This window comes from Macaca thibetana, chromosome 18, assembly GCF_024542745.1.
Source record: "Macaca thibetana thibetana isolate TM-01 chromosome 18, ASM2454274v1, whole genome shotgun sequence".
NCBI lineage: Eukaryota > Metazoa > Chordata > Mammalia > Primates > Cercopithecidae > Macaca > Macaca thibetana.
Window position 1 is genome coordinate 8,573,728 of NC_065595.1, and position 12,164 is coordinate 8,585,891.

Genomic DNA, 12,164 nt, shown 5'->3' on the forward strand with positions numbered 1-12,164 from the left:
TCTATCTGCCATGTGATGGTATACCAGAGTCAGGTTGGAATGTGATGTCTTATTGTTGTAAAAAGCCTGTTCTCTCAATGTTAAGATTTCTATTTTAATGCTAATGCTGATCAGTTGTGTCTGAATTCCAAAGGGAGGAGAGTATAATGAGGCATGTCTGACCACTCCCGTTTCCATCATAGCCTGACTAGTTTTTCAAGTTTTCTTTGGAATGATCTTGGCCAAGAGAAGGGGTCCATTCAGTCCATTGGCAGGGTGCTTAGAACTTTATTTTTGTTGTACATGGAGAAATAAGGTTCTAACTTCTGATTGGGGGAATCTGGGTAGAGTATGAATGATAGATGTCAACCAGTGTGGCCTCTCTTAGCCTTGGTGCTTACCTGGAATATTTTGGCTTTGTTGCACATATATAATTTGGAGGATTTATAACTGGGTCCTGTGTAATTCTTCAACTGTTCACTAGTTGAGGGTTAGCAAAAGCAATCTTATGCTTTGTGTATTAATTCCATTAGAATATTTAGTAGACAATTATCTCATAATAAATGTGCAAGGCGAGAAACTAATCAAAAGCTATTAGCTCAAGTCTTTATTAAAATATTGCAACATGAAACACAGTTCAAGATGACTATATTGTGGGGACCAGGTAGATAAATATTTCGTAAGACAGAATTGGAAAGGCCAGATGTAACTGCCCAGTGGGTTAATCTTGCCCACTGCCTAAACAGAGCTAATTTATCTAGACAGGGGAATGGCAATAAAGAGTTTAATTCATGCAAAGCTGACTGTACAGGGGACCAGAGTTTTATTATTACTCAAATCAGTCTCCTCCAAAACTTGGAGATTGAGGTTTTCAAGAATAATTTGGTGTATGGGGGGTCAGAAAGTTGGCAGTACTGACTGATCAGGTCAGAGATAAAATAATAGGGAGTCAAAGTTGTCCTCTTGTGCTGAATCAGTTCCTAGGCAGAGGCCACAAATCCAACTGAGCCAGTTTATCAAGACCTGGGTAGTGCCAGTTGATCTATCAAGTGCAGAGTCTGCAAAATATCTGAAACACTGATCTTAGATTTTACATTAGTGATGTTATCCCCAGGAGCGATTTGGAGAGGTTCAGATTCTTGCACCCTCCAGCTGCATGACTCCTCAGCCATAATTTCTAACTTTGTGGATATTTTGTTAGTCCTGCAAAGGCAGTCTAGGCTCTAGGCAGGAAGGGGGTTTGTTTAGGGAAAGGGCTATTGTTATCTTGGTTTCAAAGTTAAATCATAAACTAAGTTTCTTCCAAAATTAGTTTAGACTACACCAGCAATGAATAAGACAGCTTGGAGGTTAAAAGCAAGATTTGAAGGCAGTTAGGACACATCTCTTTTACTGTCTTATTTTCTCAGTTATGATTTTTGCAAAGGCAGTTTCACAGTCATAGTTCAGTTTTATTCCAAGAATTATTCACTGGCAAGTTCTGGGAAATTATGAGGAAACTGAAATCATGTTGCTCATGGGATAAGATGCCGGAAGAGCAAGGTGTGGCCCTAGTTAAGCAGCTATTGGTTGATCAATTTGAATTTAGCAAACGGAGTGGAAAGAAACAGTGGAAACTAAGTTCTTGTAAGGATCAGTACAACATTTTAAGTCCTTCTCTTTGGCCAGCATTGGCGTAAAAGATAACATGCTAAGGACAATTGTCGGAGTCCAGATTTCCATTCGTGCCTTTGATATCTTTGGAGATTGTGGAGTCTTGAGCGTGTTCAGCAGCTCCTTATGTGACTTATATTTCTGTGGTCACTGTAATAACCTGTCCAGGGGGTAGCAGTTAACAAGTATTTAGGGCTGTGTGTAGGACATAGTGTAGAACTCTGAAGCCTCGAAAAACAAGAACTAGAATCATTAACAGTCTTTGAAATGTTGTCCATCCAGCCCATCGTTTTACCTGGTTTTAATCATAAAACCAAGTTCCACCCTCCATCTGGATTCCTTGATCCAGGTGACCCAGAATGTGGCAGAAGAGCCAGGTTGTCAAGGTTTCTTTCTTTTGTGTCTCATTTTGTATCTGATTAGTGAAGTATTTTCAAAATAACAGAGTCATTTGTAGAAATCAAAGTGTTAGTATTAAAGGAGGGCATTTTTTGAAGTTTTTAAATCCTCACTCATTAAAAATCTGGAATTTAAATTCATAAGACAGGAATAAGACAGCTAGAAGAAGAAGAAGTGTTTGGTGGTCACAGTGATGCAGCAGTCAAACTGTTAGCAGCAGTGAATTCAATGGGTCTTCAGCAGCTCAATTCTTGCCTCCTTGGAGGAGAGAATTCAACCAAGGGACATAAGGCAGAGGGAGAGACTAAGGCAAGTTTTAGGGGAGGAGTGAACAGGAATGAAAGGAAGTGCACTTGGAAGAGGTCAAGTGGGCAGCTTGGGAGATCCAAGTGCCCCAGTCAACCCTTGACTTCAGATTTTTACACACTGGATGATTCTGAGGTTTGTGTTTCTTCTCCCTTGATTTTTCCTTGGGGCAGGCTCTCTGCATGTGCAGTGGACTGCCAGCACTTGAGAGGGGCCACATGCGGAGTGTGTTTACAAGTTGTGTGCATGCTCCTTTGAGGCATTTTTCCCTTATCAAGTTGAACATTCCCAGAGAAGGGTCATATGCCAGTTACACTCCACCATTTTGCCTCTTAGTGCGCATGCTGGAGCCCACTTGCCCAACTCCAGAGATCTTATCAGAAAGCTGCTAATCACCAGCTTCAGGTGTTTTATATTTAATAGGAGACTGCCTTTCCCTGGCACTGGCTGCAACCAATTATTATTTTAGAGAGACAGTTTAACAACCACCTGAGCATCACCTGATGGTTGCCTGACATTCCTGTGGGGCAGGGCCTCTCCTGGATATGTCTGCCAAGCTACCTACTCTAACAAAACAAGAAATCTTGGGTAGAAGTTTTCCACCTGTTGCTTCATCCAGGTTCTTTGGAAAACAGTCCCCTTTGTGATGTGCCTGCTTCTGAAGAATCCTGAGAGATTCTGTGTGATAGCTGCCATTGGTATGGAGATGCTGGAGATGCATAATGACTTTTAACTGAGAGACGTGACCCCAAAGTTCCATTCGGTGAAGTTTTACTATAGTATTTATGATTGATAGTGCCTGATAGTCTTTTTCTGTGGCCCAAGAGCATTCCGAGATTGATGTCATTTTTAGCAAACCAGTGATCTTGGCAGATCATGCAGGATTCTCTTATTTGTCTTTGGAAAAAACTGAGTGCAACTGGATTTGTTGATTAAAGATTTGGATATACAGCATAAAATCTCTACAGCAATTCTAAATATTGGAAACTCTAATTTTGGGTTAATATGTATTCTTTCAATTTCCATTGATGACTTAAGATGATAAGAAGAGTTGAGTTCTGGAAGATGAACCATATTTTGCAAACTCCTTGGCTATAGTCCCTATAAAGTTGGTGCCTCTGTAACTGGATAAGTAAGTTGATGTGTCCCAAGGTAAGAATATATAGTCTAGAAAAAAAAATTAAGCTAGTGCTAAGGTTGTTGTTTCTTGAGAGGGAAAAACTGCCATCCAGAAAACAGACAATAGTTAGAAGATATTTATATCCATTTGAATGTGACCATGTATAAAATGTATCTTCAAATGTTCAAAGCCTTCATTTAAGCCGTTATTCCTGTTAATGCTTCACCTTTACAGCTTTGCTAGTGTCATTCATTTGGCATGAAAAACACATGCCAGAAACATCCTCAATAATTTAGAGTAAAATTGCCAGTGTTTTAAGCTTATAGCCAATTTTTCCCTTAACCATCTCTTCAAAAATATATGTTATCCAGCATTATCAAGGTGAACGAGTGAAATCCTCTCTTACAAGACAGCCTGGAGAATTAGGTTACAGTTGATGATTATTCTGTAAATAGCAACACAGTGTTCATGATTATCTGGGAATAACACTTTGTAAAGCACCAATCCCTAACCTTTTTGGCACCAGGCACCAGTTTCGTGGAAGATCATTTTTCCATGGACAGGGTCGGGGTGGGGAGGATGGTTTCAAGATGATTCAAGTGCATTATTACATTTATTATGCACTTTATTTCTACTATTATTACATACTCATCATAACGTAGAATCAGTGGGAGCCTGAGCTTGTTTTCCTGCAACTAGACGGTCCCATCTGGCGGTGATGGGAGACACTGACAGATCATCAGGCATTAGATTCTCATAAGGAGTGTGCAACCTAGATCCCTTGCATGTGCAGTTCACAATAGGGTTTGCACTCCTATGAGAATCTAATGCTGCCACTGATCACTCGCCTGCCACTCATCTCCTGCTGTGCAACCCAGTCCCTAACAGGCCACGGACTAGTACTGGTCCGTGGCTTGGGGATTGGATGCCCCTCTTGTAAAGAGTAAGAACAGACATGGGGACAAAGCTCCCTGGATTTTCCATTTACATCACGAAGCCACTGTATTTGCCACTGATTGTCCCTGACTGAGATGTGCATTAACATCACAAAACAAATGTTAATAGGGAGAATCATTCACCAGTTTTGATGCTTGAACATGAATATGTTTCTTTAACTTGAGAGATAAGAAATATTGAAGTGATTTATACAAATACATTTTATGTGCATATAGTGAAACTATGAAAACTGAGCTTCTCTTAACTGAGATTCTTTTTCCCATTGCATGTTAAATTATATAAACAATAAGTTCCCATTATAGTTACATTTATTAAAAATTGAAGAATGGAGAATGCCAAAGCATTTTATTATCCTTCTATTTTGAAGGTAAGAGAGCAAATTATTTTGTTATTCGTTGGAATTTCAAAGATATTCAAAGATATCTGGGAGAAGTAGGCATGATCCACATGAGTCCACTGTGAGGACAACTGGAAATGCATATCTGGTGACTCCTGGACCCACTCTATTGGCCTCTTGGTTGAATTTAATCTGATTCTTTTGCAGCAAAGAAAAAAAAATAATGCTGAATATAATGCATTTTCTGAATTCTGAGAGTTCTTCTAGTGAATTATTTGAATCTGAGGGTGGTCTTAGGAATTCAAACTTGCAGCTGGTATCAAAAGTGAGAGCTGTCTTGGGGACTGCCAAGCTTCATAATATGTAAAACCTAACATATCTGTGACTTTCTTGAGTTTCACAACCAATGTAGAGTCTTTAGAAAATTTAAAGCATGAAAATCTTGACCTTGGTATTGAATAAATTAGACTTAGCATTGACATTAATTTTATATAATAAAATGTGGAAGGAGATAGACAATATTCTAGAGAATACCCTTATTATATACTAATTCTAATTTGTCAAAGGATTCATGTATTTGTTCAGGACTATTATGAACCTACATAATTCTCAAATACAATTTACAAACCTCTGAATTCATTAAAAATGTTAAAGATGGCTGGAAGTAGTGGCTCATGCCTGTAATCCCTGCACTTTGGGAGGCTGAGGTGGGCAGATCATGAGGTCAGGAGTTCAAGACCGGCCTGGCCAACATATGCCTCTACTAAAAATACAAAAAATTAGCCAGGCGTGGTGGTGGGTGCCTGTAATCCCAGCTACTTGGGAGGCTGAGGCAGGAGAACCTCTTGAACCCAGGAGGCGGAGGTTGCAGTGAGCCAAGATCATGCCACTGCACTCCAGACCAGGCAACGGTGTGAGACTCCATCTCAAAAAAACAAAAACAAAACAAAACAAAACAAAAGTCAAAGACTTTAAAAATCATAAGTTCCATCCTTTTTATTCCAACTACAGATCTTATAAATAGCAAGAAAGTCTATAACTAGATTATATTTTGTTGTTGTTCTTATTGTTGCCTTTTTTTACATGGCCCATATGTTTTTAAGCAAAACAAATGCAGTTTAATAGTTTTTAGCTCTTTTTTCAAACTTTGTCTGAGCTAGATATTCTTAGGATACACACATAAAGACAAAACACAAAACTTTGATCATTAAGTCTCTAAAATTCCCAAAGAGAGAAGAGAGTGGGAGAAGACAAAAGGAAAAATGTAACAGGAGAAGTAAGTGGGAGCTAGCTTCAGACAAATACTAAATTTTCATCAGTAAAATGTAATTATCTTTCCTCTTCAAGGGCGAAAGATTAGTTGCAGGAAACCCATTTCAACACAGACATACACACTCACACACACACACACACACACACACATGCACACAAACATGAGATTTATATAATTGGTTGAAATAAGATGACCTCACTTATATAATCTCTTTCTTTTAGACAAGAAAGAAAATCTCATGAAGGTTTCTCCCTTTTATGCCTCTGAATGAACAATTTTCTTTATGTCAAAAATTCTTCAAACTGATCATTGTAATTTTAAATTGTCCTTGGTGAGATTCATGTCATATTCTGTGTTTGGTCTTTCACATCAACATAAATATTAATAAGCAGTCAGAGGGCCACTGGCTTCGTTGTCTACAATTCTAGTGGTGAGAAGCAAACACGTGCTACCTCCCCTCCGTCACAAACAATACATCTTTATCTCACACATAAAAGCCCCTATCAATGACAATAGTAACAACATAAAATGTGAGTGGCACTCAACACAAAATGAAAGATTTCCAAGCAGAATCAGAGCTCATCTGGTGTCTAGCCACACCGGCCCCAGTAGGGAGAGAGAGCAATGTTGCTTCAGTGCTGTTCTCCTTTTTCACTAAAGTATCCAGTCCAGGTAATGGGGATCTGGTCCTGATCCAGTTCTTCTCAAAGGAGAATCAATAGCAAATGCCATTACCTCAAATTAAATAAACCCATTGCAGCATGACAACATCTCAAGGTGAATGGCTTTCAGAGCTGACAGCATAGATTGGGAAAGGACAGTTTTTCTCTGAGAGCTGTTCTCTGAATCCTTGGAAGGTATAAAAAACTGGATTTGTTAATTAGACTGTAGTATTCAGGGGTAGCAAGTTTTGGGGCATCATTTAACAGCTATTGTTGGTCAATTTGGATTTAGCAAGTGATGGGAAGTACAGCAGAGAAGATCTTGCAAGACATATCTTAAAATGAATCCTTGATTTTCCACTTCAAAATATGGTCCTCAGATTTCCTCACCTCTGTTAATGGTAATGGTATTATCCCATTTTAATACAGCTATGAAGAAATACCTGAAACTAGATTATAAAGAAAAAGAGACTTAATGAACTCACAGTTCCACATGCCTGGGGAGGCCTCACAATCATGGAGGAAGGTGAAGGAGGAGCAGAGGCATGTCTTACATGGCAGCAGGCAAGAGAGAATGTGCAGGGAAACTGCCCTTTATAAAACTATCAGATCTCATGAGAGTCACTCACTATTATGAGAACAGCAGCATAACCACCCCTTATGATTCAATTACCTCCAACTGGGTCCCTTCCATCACACATGGGGATTATGGGAACTACAATTCACGATGAGATTTGGATGGGGAGACACCAAACTCTATCAATAATCCAATGTTTTAATAGTATATGACAGTAATCTTAGTGTGATCTTTGCTTCTGCTGTTCGTCTTGCTTCTTTAATCCAACATATGAACAAATTTTGTCAGCTCTACTTTCAAAAGTATGCATACAATCTGGTCTGACCAGCATTCAGCATATTCACTTACCATTTAATCCAACACTCTATCATTTCTTATTTGGACAATTTTAGTAGTTCCCTAAATGGCCAGCCTCAAGATTTTATTTCCATAAAGTAGCCAGAAAAGTTCTATTAAAATGTGGGTTAGATCATATCATTCCTGCATTCAAAATTGCCCTGTTGTTTCCCATCTCATGAAGAATTAATTCAAAATCCTCATCTTTTGCTCTAACATATTATTTGGCTCTTAGCTACTTTTCTAATTTCAACAACTACGAATCTTATCCTTTTCTCGTGTGATCTAGCATATTGTCATTCTTTGAACAGTCCAAAGACATCTGTGCTTTCTGCTTTTCTTTTTTTGAATATTTGAATATCTAGCATTAAACAATAGATTAACTCCTAAAATCTAATGTTATCAGCAAATAATTACTTAGTATAATAATAATGATGGGCACATAATATACTTCTAGTACTTCAATATAGACAGTAATTAAAATGTATAAACATACAAAAAGGTATTATTAATCAACATTTTACAAGGGAGAAAAGTGATGTTTGGAGAATCTAAGTAATGTGCACAGTATTATCTGACTTATAATTGGGTGCTCAAGATTCCATAATATCGGATTGTTTCCCGAACCATGTTGCACAATAACTAAATATTGTGCTATGCCACAACTGAGCAAATTGCAAAGGCTATTTGCAACTATCAGAAATGTAAGACAATTTAGAAAAGTGCATAATCACTTTTATGACATATGTGTTCTCAATACTTGCTTTGTCACATTTTCTATGCATTAAATCAGTGTCCTGATGAAATTTCATTGAAACTAGAAAGTTATCTTTAATCATATGTATATATCCATACCATTAAGTTATGCAAATGAGCATATTATCACATTTTCCAACTTACATCCATTAGTACTTCATGTATATATAGATACTACACTATTTGAGCTCAATTCCCACTCATACTTGTTGTTGAAATTAGTCTTATCTTGTTAAACTCTTAGCACATTTTTTGTAAGACTTTTCTAAAATCAGAGGGGATGGATGCTGTGGCAAGGGACAGGAAGAAGAAATGCCCTGGCACATAATCTCCTCCAACTGCCTGAGGTGACCTGCCGCCATCTTGACCTTTCTTTCCTTGGGTCTGGCCATTTTGAAGAATCCAGGCATCTCCTAGGCACATGAAACATTCTTGGTTTTTTCCCTCATTCCCTGTTCCGTCGGCTTACTTTTTGGTGCAAGCATATTTTGCAGCTCCCAGAAGATAGTGTTCCTCCCTGCTAAACATTCTGGAAGACACAGAAAAGTTGAGAAATTCAATCATCCAGCGGCAACTACACTCATAAACTAATTTCTTTATTCACTACAAATGTTTTGCAGCTGCTCCCACCCTGGTTCTGGCACTGAACTCGACAATGGATCTTCATGAATCGGGGTATCCTAGATCTCTTTATATCTTTAGTTTTACATTTCCAGGATATTGTCACAATTTCATTTCTCCAACTCTTAAATTTAATTATTCATTTAGCAACTATATTTTCAGTTCTTCTTAATTTATTATGGCAATTTTATTTTTAATATCCAGGAGCTCCTTTCCACAGCCTATTGTCTCATGACAATGTATATACTGTTCCTTCCCCTACAATGTTACAAAGTTATTAAGTGAAAGGTTGGAAATGATCTGGGAAGTCTGCCCTCAGTGTGTTGTGCTCTATGACATGCTGCACTGAAGCTGTGGTTCATAGACCTTTACAGGTATGCTAAGACTTTGAACCCTATTCTCCATGCAGAGGGGCCTCACTAAAGTATTATTTACTGTGTCCCCACCAAATCTCACCTTGAATTTTAATATTCCCCACATGGTCCTTGGGAGATACTATTATACTTAGAGGTTTTGTTTCATTTTTAGGAAACTTATTTTTATAAAATCATTAGTGTTTCCTGTGAGTTTTAATCTCCTTTCTGCAGAGAGGTAGGTTCTTCTTTCATGTCACAGTGTTTCCTCAAATGGCCAGAGAATCTTCTTTGCTCATTCATATTTAGGAACAAGGCAATGCAAAGGCAATTGCTAAGTACAGAAGTCAAACTTAGTGACTCATGAGCTTTAAAGGGTGAAGATCTGGAGAAATGTCTAAACACTAGCCTTCATTTATTTAGAACAGAGTTTCTTATTTCTTCCTGAGTATTATTTCTTGAAAGAATAATTCTCCAATTCTTGTCCAGGGTGGTATGTCCCCAGGCACTCAGTTTTTGTGAAGGTATGGAATGTGCTATCTCTTGGGTGAGTTTTTGATTATTTCTGCCTGAATACATCAATGTGGAGCCATGTATTTTCTGGCTCCTCAGTCTCTTAGAGTTGCAGTCCTGTGAGTTCTCTGGGATATACTTCCTCCAACCTGTTTCATCTATTGTCTTCCTCCGTTTGTTTTTTGAATTATAGATGTGTGTAAAACAATCTTATAGCCTGATTTTCTTCAATTTCTCTGTATCATTATGAGTTTATAATAAACATACCTCATAATTTCACATAATTTCATGGTATCTTGGAGGCAAGAAGAGATGCTCATATGTGGTTGGTCTGGCATCCTAAACTGGAAGTTTTATTTATTAAATATGTCACTTGAAGATTAATTAAATTTGTATTTATTTACTGTTCTTAATGATTAGAAATGTTATTACCAAGTAATGATTTTGCCTTAGAAATGTGTTTATCAAATTCATCCAGGAAATATATCAGCTTTTGGTTTAATACTAAAATAACCATTTGTACAGATTTCAGATTAAATGCCCTTGAAAAAGTTTATATATCTTTATGTTGCAAATTTCAGCCTCCGATTCTCAACATACAGACTGGTGCATAGAAAAGACAGAAAGACAAGTGAGTTCACAGAAAGACAGTAATAGTTCTTCTGGGTCTTTCAATGGCAACAGCACCAATAATAGCATCAAACAATTGACTCTACCCAGGCTCTCTTCCTTCTGATTGGAGCATCTGTCTCTCTTTTATTATTGCTCTGCTTCTTTGACTGAGCTCAAGTAGTTTTCACAGTATGTACAGCAGTTCATACAATGATAACTTTTACTTTTCTTCTTCTCCTGATGTGCCCGTATTTAACGAGACTCTGTTCACGTCAGTAAAAGATTTCCTTGGGTTTCTGTGGATGTTTCACTACTGCTGAGTTGTTTTTATTATCTCTGTCTGTCATGCTCATCCTCATCTGGGTTCTCGCTGGCCATTGACTTCTCATGGACGTCACTGTAATTGCCTTTGTCTGCCTGCTGGGTCTCAAAGTCCCCTGTCTGCTTCTCTCAGGACTTTTAATCTATGATGTCTTTTAGGTATTTTTCTCAGCCTACATCTTTAATAGCAATGTCATGGTGAACGTGGCCATGGCAGCTGGCTGAAAATCCCCTTTATGTTCTGTCCTGGAAGCTCAACCTGGGGTCTGGTGTTGAGCGTGATGTTCCTCGACTGTCTTTGCCTAGAAAACTGGTCTTCCCACATTCCACTGGGAGCCACTTCCTCATGTTGGGCATTGGAGACATTGTTATGCCTGGTCATCTGCTATGCTTTGACCTTCGCTATGATAATTACAAAAAACAAGCCCGTGTGGACTCCTGTGGTGGCCCTGGACCTGCCAACATCTCTGGGCACATGCAGAAGGTCTTTTACTTTCACTGCACCCTCATGGGATACTTTGTAGATCTGCTCACTGCTACTGTGGCCTCTCACATTCACCAGGCCGCCCAGCCTGCCCTTCTCTGTTTGGTGCCATTTACCTTATTGCCACTCCTCACGATGTGTTTAAAGGGTGACCTCCGGTGGATGTGGTCTGAGCTATTCCACTCCAAGACCAGTAAGCTCCCAATTCCTGGAAGTATGATGGATCACGTAGAAAGTGACCAGATGCCCATGATAGTCCTTTTCTCTCAACTTGTGGTTTTTGTTTCCTCTCAGAACTGGCCTGGTATTCAGAGATATACCTGTTAAAGGAACTGCTGGGTGACTGGGTTTTACATTTAAAAGGAGCTTATTTGCAGGACAGAAGTGCTGGAGCCCTGTTTGGTTCCTTCTCTTTCTGCATATGTGGAAGTGGACGCCCTTCTAGAGAGACAGGCCTCCCCCGGCACTGCTTCCTCCCTGTTTTTTATGGATCTGCACTACATGGTTACTTTGTGGTAGAGAGAGAGGTGACTGTTTCAAAACTGAAAACAAGGAGTTGTTCAGACCTTTTGACCACTAAAAGGATGAAAAAAATTAGCAAACCAAAATTCCCTCAATGAACCCTCGAAACTTTGGGACCGGTTTCCCATGGAGATTCTTCTTTCCTATATTTTGATTTATTAAATATTTTCTGTGGTATGAATGCTTTCTTTCTTTTCTTTTCTTTTCTTTTGTTTTTGAAATGCTTTTTTTTATTAGACCAGAAAACTGATCAAATCTAAATTTGGACAAACTAGAAATAGAAAGTTTGGGTGATAGCAATACACTCTATAGACACATTCTAGCATCACTTCCACTTACCACGTATCGGAGGATCGTGGTGCCTGCAAATGCGTGCTCCTACA

General features: G+C 38.6%; 1 pseudogene; it reads left to right on the forward strand.

Annotated features, from left to right (window-relative positions):
* The first annotated feature begins 1,505 nt into the window (after nt 1–1,505).
* On the forward strand, nt 1,506–11,479 carry LOC126941078 (signal peptide peptidase-like 3; annotated as a pseudogene).
* Nucleotides 11,480–12,164: the final 685 nt, after the last annotated feature.